Source organism: Erpetoichthys calabaricus, chromosome 18 (genome assembly GCF_900747795.2).
Source record: "Erpetoichthys calabaricus chromosome 18, fErpCal1.3, whole genome shotgun sequence".
NCBI classification, from domain to species: domain Eukaryota; kingdom Metazoa; phylum Chordata; class Cladistia; order Polypteriformes; family Polypteridae; genus Erpetoichthys; species Erpetoichthys calabaricus.
The window spans coordinates 35677071-35687343 of NC_041411.2; positions in this window are offsets into that span (position 1 = coordinate 35677071).

The window sequence follows — 10273 nt, forward strand, 5'->3', positions numbered from 1 at the left end:
CATGTCTCTCAACCGTATAGCAAGACAGAAGCACCAAGACTCTAAAGACTTGGACCTTCATCCTTTTGCTCCACACGCCACTTTCCAGCGACCTCATGACCTCCACATACTCTCCCAATCTACTGACTTCATAGGAAGAGTCACCAGAGACATGAATGTCACTGCCAAGGTAGTGTAGACAGACACACTGCTGATGGCCGTGCCCAAGTGGTCATTAAAGGCCTGGATCTTGGTTTTTATCAGGACACTCACAAGCCCAGACACTCAGACTCCTCGCTCAGTCTCTCAAGTGCCCCGAACAGAACCTCCAATGACTCCGCGAAGATCACAGCATTGTCATAAAAGTCAAGATCAGTGAATCTTTCTTCACTAACAGATGCCTTCCCAACACCCAGTCCATGCAAGCATTGAACAGAGTAGGAGCAGAACACACCCCTGTCGATCCTCTGAATCAACTGAGAAAAACGTGGATGTCCTGCCTCCACTCTGCAGAGCACTCACAGTACCCGTGTACAGGCTGGCCATGATAACCAGCAACCTCGAGAGGATCCTGCAATGTCTCAGGATGTCCCACAGGGCAGCTCGATCAACTGAGTCAAACGCTTTATGAGGCTGCAAAGGAACTCTGCCAATATTGACGTTTGCACTCCATGAGAGCCCTCAGTGCCAGGATGCAGTCGATGGTAGACTTCTTAAGTGTAAAACCAGACTGTTCCGGTCGCTGGTAGGTGAACAAATGATCACGGATCCTATAAAGGACGACCCTAGCATGCATTACCCGCCACCGAGAGCAGTATTATCCCTTTGTAGTTGCCGCAGTCCAGGTGATCACCCTTCCCTTTCCAGATAGTCCTGTTTTCCAGTCAGTTGGGATGATGCCCGTCTCCCAAATGGAAGCAAAGATTGCTTTAAGTGCAAGGAGGACAGCCTTACCACCAGCCTGGAGAAGTTCACCCCAGATACCACAGATCCTCGCAGCCTTCCCTACCCTCGGCTTGTTCAGCACCTGGGCAATCTCAGTGAGACTGGAGGGTCCACAGCTAATTGGAGGATCAGCCTCAAGAACCGTAGACCCAGAGATGTCCAGTGTTCTAGCCAGAGGATCAGCTTTGAACAGCTGCCAGCCCAGCAGGTCACAACTGCAGTGTCATCCGTAAGGATCCGTAAATGCTCCGACTATCGACGAGAAATGGGTTAAGTGACATTGTACCACTTCACAGGCATGTTTTTAAAAGCTCTACCTTGTCAAAGCCTGCGAGCAGCACTGCACCACTGAGATACTCCTGGTTTCCCCTACAATTCCTATTGAATGTTGTTTTCCAACAAGTTGGAAGTTTTTATATTTTATTGCTATACATTAGATTTTATTTGCCATTTTTGACACTGATGAACAGAAAAAGTCTCTTTAACATCAAAGTGAACACAGATCTGTGCAAAGAGTTCTAAATTAAATACAAAACAGTTGATCGCCTTGGTCCTCGCCCCCTTCACTTCAGTTGTTAATACATGCACCTTTGGCAGCCATAACATCTGTGAGTCCGGGTGCAGGTCTCTTTATCAGCTTTGCACATCTGGACACCTGATGTTTTACAGGCTCGATCAGGTTTGCATGGGAATTGTGAGTGAAGAGCCTTTGGCAAATCCAGCCACAAGATGCATTGACGTCTGGGCCCTGACTCGGCCATTCCACAACATTGACATTGTTGTTTGGAAGCCATTACTGTGTTGTTTCGACTTTATGCTTGGGGTCTTTTTCTCGCCGGAAAACATCTCTCAAGGCTCTGGTATCTTGTAGGCTGCCTCAGGTTTTCCTCCAGAACTAACCCTGCGTTTCGCTCCATTTATTATCGCCCTTTACTGTCACTAGTGGTCCAGGATCTGCTGTAGAAAAACATCCCCACATCTTGATACTGCTACCATCATGCTTCATGGTGTACTTTTGATAACGTGTAGTGTTTGCTGTAACACTGAAACTGCTTAAATGGAGTTTAGTCTGATGGCCATAATGCACCATTTTAAACTTGTCAGTCCATAGAACCTTCTTCTGAATGACATCAGAGTCCAAGTGCCTTCTACCAAGATGCTATGTGTTTTTATTTTTAACCAGTTGTTTTCTTTTTGCCAACCAATCCAAAAAGCTTCAACTGGTGAGCCACCTGGGATGCGGTCCAGTCTCAGCCCCTGTAGCCTGTAACTCCACTAAGAGGACTCTGAAGGTCTTCCTTACCCGTCATCTTGCACAGTCAGTTTTTATGGAGAGCCTGCTCCTGGCAGATGTCCAGCTCTTTCCACTTCTTAATGACTAAGCGATATCTGTCAACTTAGATATTTTCTTGTCTCCATCCCCTGACTTGTGCTCTTCAACCCCCTCTTCATGGGGTTGCATGAAATGTTCTTATGTCTTTTATTTCTGTTGGTTAGCCTGCCATACTGAATCACCACAATTTGGACACTACAGAATACAATCGAGTGAATCCCCACATGGCCGGCACGGTGGCGCAGTGGGTAGCGCTGCTGCCTCGCAGTAAGGAGACCTGGATTCATTTCCCGGGTCCTCCCTGCGTGGAGTTTGCATGTTCTCCCCGTGTCTGCGTGGGTTTCCTCCCAAAGACATGCAGGTTAGGTCCATTGGTGATTCTAAATTGTCCCTAGTGTGTGCGCGCGTGCCCTGCCCGGGGTTTGTTTCCTGCTTTGTGCCCTGTGTTGGCTGGGATTGGCTCCAGCAGACCCCCGTGACCCTGTAGTTAGGATATAGCGGGTTGGATAATGGATGGATGGAATCCCCACATAGGTGGCCTCTATTAAACTCATCGATCTTATTGGCCCATCCTGTTGTCCGACATTATATGCTGGTGACCTGCTTGTGTTGCATGAACAAGTTTTTTTTAGCTTAAATACTAATGATTCATAGTTTTGTGTGGTGGGCAATGGATGAGTGAAAATAGCGATTAAATCATCGTGAAAACCAAAGTCCCCCGACACAACTGGTGTAGAGTTGCAAACCAGGCCAACGTGCTAGCGACCACCGCCACATTTTGCAAGCGAAACGCTTTGACTGTAAGAGTGGTCAGTTCGACAAGTGATACCGAGATGAAGTGGTGAAAATGGGTGGCTCTATCCGAATAGGATGAGGAAAGGAAATCAGGTGTGTAGTATTCCACCAGACCAAATGGACAACTTCTGTATCAAACAAAAAAGAGGAAGTCTAAGTTGATTACTAAGATTTCAATCGAAGATGAGTACAGTGACATGCGCCATACTCTTCTATCCCTAACAGCAGTGCCCTACTCAGGCCCGGTGGTGTACATCTTTGTTCCTCTGGTGTACTACTTTCCCTCACCATCACAGCTGAAACGGAACTCCATTTAGAGCCTATGCTGGCCGCCGGCCTGCTCTAGTGTGTGTGTGTCCGCTCTCAGTGTTGGGCGGGTATCCTGCCTTACGCCCAAAACTGCTGGGACGGACTCTGACCACCCTTGACCCTTTGAAGCTAGTGGGTGCGTTTACATAAAGGATAGAGAGATCAGACTAAGACATCCTGTAAAATGACACCTACAGTTGTTTCGGGCTGACTAACTTGATAAATTTTGTTGATAAGAAAGTGGAACATAATCTAAAAAAAAATCAAATTAAATGAAAAAAGGATGCTGGGTTACAGGCTTTATCACCGCCACTGTAAAAAATACATTTGCCCGCATTCAAATATTCTTGAACCAAACTACACAATTGATGCTTTCATGCTGTCTATCAGCACTAGAAGTAACAGAACAGCAACAATATTTATTTGTATTGCACATTTTCATCCAACAATGTAGCTCAAAGAAAAAGTTAAGAGAATTAAGAGAAGGCAATAATAAACTGCTCAAAAAAATTAAAGGAACTTTTGAAAACATATCATCTCAAATGGGGGAAAAAAAAATCCTGCTGGCTATCTCTACTGCTATGGACTGATATGGTAATGTGTTAGGAACGAAAGGATGCCACGTCGTTTGATGGAAATGAAAATAATGAACCTACAGAGGGCTGAATTCAAAGACACCCGAAGATCAAAGTGAAAAAAAAAGATGTGGCAGGCTGGTCCATTTGACCGAAATTTCATTGCAGCAACTCCAAATCGTACTCCGTGGTTTGGATGGCCCCCACGTGCTTGTATGCATGCCTGACAACGTCCTAATGAGAGGATGGATGGTGTCCTGGGAGATCTCCTCCCAGATCTGGACCAGGGTATCGCTGAGCTCCTGGAAAGTCTGAGGTGTCGGATGGATATAAACATAATGTCCCAGAGGTGTTCTATTGGATTTAGGTCAGGCGAGTGAGTGTGGGGGTCAGTCAATGGTATCAATCCCTTATCTTCCACGAACTGCCTGCATGCTCTCGCCACATGAGGCCAGGCATTGTCATGCACCAGAAGGAACCCAGGACCCACTGCACCAGCACAGTGTATGACAATGGTCCAAGGATTGTCAATGGCAGTGAAGTTGCCATTGTCTAGCCTGTAGACGTCTGTGTGTCCCTCCAAGGATATGCCTCCCCAGACCATCGCTGACCCACCACCAAACTGGTCATGCTGAACGATGTTACAGGCAGCATAACGCTTTCCACAGCTTCTCCACTCTTTCACATCTGTCACATGTGCTCAGGGTGAACCTGCTCTCATTTGTGAAAAGCACAGGGAACCTGCGGTGGACCTGCCAATTCTGGTCTTCTATGGCAAATGCCAATCGAGCTCCACGGGGCCGGGCAGTGAGCACAGGGCCCACTAGAGGACATCGGGCCCTCAGGCCACCCTCATGAATTCTGTTTCTGATTGTTTGGTCAGAGACATTCACACCAGTGGCCTTCCTGCTGGAGGTCATTTTGTAGGCTCTTGACAGTGCTCATCCTGTTCCTCCTTGCCCAAAGGAGCAGATACCGGTTGGTCCTGCTGATGGGTTAAGGACCTTCTACTGCCTGTGTCCTGGAATCTCCTCCATGCCCTTGAGACTGAGGTTGGAGACACAGCAAACCTTCTGGCAATGGCACATATTGATGTGCCTGCCATCCTGGTGAAGTTGGACTACCTGTGCCAGCTTAGTAAGGTCCAGGTATCACCTCATGCTACCAGTAGTGCCACTGACTGTAGCCAAATGCAAAACTAGTGTAAAAACAGATGAGGAGGGAAAACTGTCAGTGGCCTCCACCTGTTCCTGTTTTGGGGGTTGTCTCATTGTTGCCCCTCTAGTGCACCAAAGCAGCTGAAACTGACTAACAACCCCCTCTGCTACTTAACTGACCAGATCAACAGCACAGAAGTTTCATTGACTTGATGCAATACTCTGAAGTGCTTTGAGAGGCTGGTGCTAGAACACATCAAGGACATCATCTTTGACAGTCTGGACCCCCTCCAGTTTGCCTATCGTTGCAACAGGTCCACTGAGGATGCCATCTCCATAACACTTCACACCACCCTGTCTCATCTGGAGAACAAGAACTGTTATGCCAGGCTGCTGTTTGTGGACTACAGCTCTGCATTTAACACCGTCATTCCATCCCAGCTCATCGCTAAACTCCAGGATCTGCAGCCTAGCTCTTCACTGTGCAACTTGGTACTGGACTTCCTCACCGGCAGACCTCAGCAAGTGCGTATTGGTGGAAAAACCTCCTCCATCATCACCATCAACACTGGCACCCCACAGGGCAGCGTGCTGAGCCCCCTGCTTTACTCTGTCTACACCCATGATTGCATAAGTAAGTACAGCTCTAACACCATCCTCAAGTTTGCTGACGATACCACTGTAATAGGTCTGATCAGCAAGGATGATGAGACGGCCTACAGGGAGGAGGTCAGACTCCTGGCAGAATGGTGTCAGGACAATGACCTCACCCTCAAAACTAAGGAGAGGATTGTGGATTTCCACAAACAGGCAACAGAGCACAACCCCATCTACATCGGAGGTGAGGCTGTGGAGCAGGTCAGCAGCTTTAGGTTCCTCGGAGTCACCCTCACTGATGACCTTAAATGGTCAAGTCACACTGCGGCAGTAGTCAGGAAAACCCAACAACACCTCTACTTCCTCAGGAGACGGAGTAAGGCCCGGATGTCCCCCACAACCCTGTGCAGATTCTACAGGTGTACTGTGGAATCCATCCTGACAGGATGCATCACATCCTGGTACAGCGACTGCTCAGTTCAGGACTGCAGAGCTCTGCAGCGTGTGGTGAGTACAGCACAGCAGATCACTTGCACACGGCTCCCTGCGATCCAGGACATCCACATTACATGCTGTCTCAGGAAAGTGAACCGTATCAGACGGGACCCCAGCCACCCTGCACTGTCAGTTTTCACCCTCCTCCCATCTAGGAAGCGACTAAAGTCCATTCGGACATGCACCTCCAGGTTCAGGAACTGTTTCTACCCAACTGCAATCAGACTCATGAACAATCGGTAACCTTGTGACACCTCCACTGCTATCTGCACATATACTTCTGCCACTGTCTTTATTTATTCCTAGGATTCTGGTTTTATTTATTTGCTTATTTATATTCATTTATTTATTGTGTGTGGTTTTTTTTTTTTGTCTATGCTCACTGTCTGCGGGGGGCACATGCAAGCAAGCATTTCCTTGTACATGGTACTTGTACTTGTACACATGACAATAAAGAATTGAATTAAATTGATTAAAAAGTGTTCCGTTAACATTTTTGACCAGTGTATATAGTTTCCAAAAAGGGTTTATAGCCATCCATTTATTTTCTAACTCCATTTAATCTTTCTGGATACTTTGGTTTCATCCCACAGGTGGTACAGCTAGGAAGATTGGTTGATTGAAATTAGCAGTATTGAGCAGTATATTAAAGAACTAGCAAAATACCCGCGCTTCGCAGCGGAGAAGTAGTGTGTTAAAGAGGTTATGAAAAAGTAAAGGAAACATTTTAAAAATAACGTAACATGATTGTCAATGTAATTGTGTTGTCATTGTTATGAGTGTTGCTGTCATATATATATACATATACACATATACACACACATATACACACATATACAGATATATTATATATACATATACACATATATTTTTTATATATATATTTTTTATATATATATATATATATATATATATATACACATACATACATACATACATACATATACACACATAGATGCACTTACAATAACATAGAAATCAATATAAACAACATTAACATCATTATCATATGAGAATATGAAGTAATATATAAGAAGCACATTTCATATAAATATAAATTATTAAACAGTAAAATCTTCTTCTATAATTTGCTACCGTGGCTTTTCGTTGGTCTGTCCAGGATATTTAAATCACCTGTAGCTTGCAAACTGTTTCACCTATTGACTTGAAATCTGGTACACATATAATACGTCACGTCTGCTATCCGCTTTATGGGTGATGATTGTATTACTCTTTTCATGTTTATTTTATTTTAGAATCAACTCCTATCTGCGCACACCAGGGCGGCCGTGGGCAGATGCGTATGGTGTATTCACTCCATGTTATCGTGCATTGCGCTGTGACTGGTATTTTGATAAAAGAATTTGAACAATATATAAGAAGCGTATAAATTATTAAACAGTAAAACATTAACATTTAAGAAGTAAAGTTACATTGAGTACTACTGCAGTGCCTTCGGGTATACCTCATTTTTTCTTTGCCCATTACATGCTTAAATGTATACATTTTTTGGTGTACCTACCCGAGAACACGCGACATATAACCGACCGTGGGAGAAGCATGGATTTTAAAGAAGCGTTGAGTTCATCTGCTGGTCTCCCTCGTGGAATAACTGGTAATGTTTCACTAAAATCTACAGCGAGTAAAACGACATTACCTCCTTTTTTTTTTTGTACGATCTCTGAGATGTTGCTTTTTTCGGTTCAAGGCTTCATAAGCTCTTTTATGTTCCATGGTGTACTTAATAAGTACTAATTATCCCAAACCATCATCTTTGAATGTTGCAAGACTTTCGCCTTGTATGTAGATCGGGGTAATTACATTCATTGCATTCCTAGTCTGAATCACAATCTGATTGTATGGGTGGTTACCTGGCACTGTAGGGTTGCCACCCGTCCTTTAAAATACGGAATCGTGCCGCGTTTGACAATGAAATTGCGCGTCCCGTTTTGAATCAATACTGGACGGGATTTATCCCGTATTTTTGTAATCTTTTTTTTTTTTAAAGCAGCGTCTCATGCAAATCATCCCACACGCATTTTATGAAGATGCCTCCTTTCCTACTTTTGATTGGGTAATACTTGATGTCATCGTTAGTTTGATTGGTGTTTTTAACTGTCCAGTGAGGAGGGCGTGTCTTTTAAGTACAGTCTGCAAAGTGTTGGCACTGAGATGTGGCGTCAGCGCCATACTTGAAGCCCCTAACGTTGCGGTCAGCAAGTCGGCTAACATCCGCCATGTGCCGTCTTTCAGTTGCGAGAAGCAGATCATAGAATGGTTGAAACTGTTGCCCCTAACGTTGCGCCACGGCGTGTGGTTCGTTTATACCTCGTGTCTTCTCATTAAACTTTTATCTCGCGAATATGTTATTGCAATCCGCAGCGGGAGCGTTTCTATAAACTTTATTTAAACTTACGTTTTACACCGTGGTTTGTTTCCCTTATGAACATGCTTGTATGCTTAACTCGCTCCGTTCTCAATTGTTTAATTGATTTTTTGCTCTTCGCTGTTTGCGGCTGTTCCTCCATTTCCCCCTACTTCGTTCTTTTATCTCGCAAATATGTTATTGCAATCCTTAACGGGAGCGTTTCAATAAACTGATTGAAAATAGTTTTGCATTTACCTTTTTAGTAAAAGGCGAGCTTTTAAGCCTGAGAAATCACCCCGTAAATGCACACGTTTAATTGGACATGTCTTAATATGTATGGTTACACAGTATTAAAAGACAGTGAACAACGTCAGTTACCTTTGTTCCCGCGTTTGATAAAAGGCGAGCTTTTAAGCCTGAGAAATCACCCCGTAAATGCACACGTTTAATTGCACATGTGTTAATATGTATGCTTACACAGTATTAAAAGACAGTCAAAAATTAACGTCATTTACCTTCGTTCCCGCGTGCGACTCGTGCTGTAAATCTCTTCCTTGTTTTTAGTTTACGTGATTACGTAGGAGGCGTGATGACGCGATACGTGACTCCGCCTCCTCCATTACAGTGTATGGACAAAAAATATGTTCCAGTTATGACCATTACGCTTTGAATTTCGAAATGAAACCTGCCTAACTTTTGTAAGTAAGCTGTAAGGAATGAGCCTGCCAAATTTCAGCCTTCTACCTACACGGGAAGTTGGAGAATTAGTGATGAGTGAGTCAGTGAGTGAGTGAGTCAGTCAGTGAGGGCTTTGCCTTTTATTAGTATAGATAAGTAACAACAAAATAAGGTAAGATCAGATGGCCGGAAGGACAGAAAAAACAAAAAAACTCCCATTAGACTGGAGAAAAAACAAAATCTGCAGGGGTTCCAAGGCTAAAAGACCACCCAGTCCCCACTGGGCAAACAGTATGCAGTATCCAAAAAGCTATATAGATAATAGATAATTATATATGTGACGCATCATTCGAAAACAGAACACAAACTGCAGTGTCATGAATGTCGGTTGATTAGCACGTACAAGTAAGACTTTCACTGTACTCTGTACACATGACAAATAATGACCTTTTAAACCGAAATACCTTTGGCAATCTTAAAAAGTTAATCTCTCGGTGATCACAGTCCTGCTAGGAAGAAGCTGTTTACTTCATTAAAGACTTGCTGGATGTCAAAGCCTATTCAGGTAGCATCAGGGAGAATGAAAGATTCAACCGTCCTTCACATTATGCCAGTTTAGAGTCAGCAGTCAACCTAACCATAACCTGCATGTTCTTGAAAGAATGAAGAAAATGGCCACATGTTTTTCTCATGTCTGTATCGGTTTTCCCGTGGTACTCCCATTTGTCTCCCATGGCAATTCAAAATTGGGTTTATGTGAGCCGGGGCTTTAGAATGGACTGGCACCCTTGTCTGGGTTTTTGCCCTGTCTTGTGCAAAGTGCAGCTAGTCTTCTTCTTCTTCTTCTTCTTCTTTTGGCTGCTCCCGTTAGGGGTTGCCACAGCGGATCATCTTCTTCCATATCTTTCTGTCCTCTGCATCTTGTTCTGTTACACCCATCACCTGCATGTCCTCTCTCACCACATCCATAAACCTCCTCTTAGGCCTTCCTCTTTACCTCTTCCCTGGCAGCTCTATCTTTAACATCCTTCTTCCAATATAC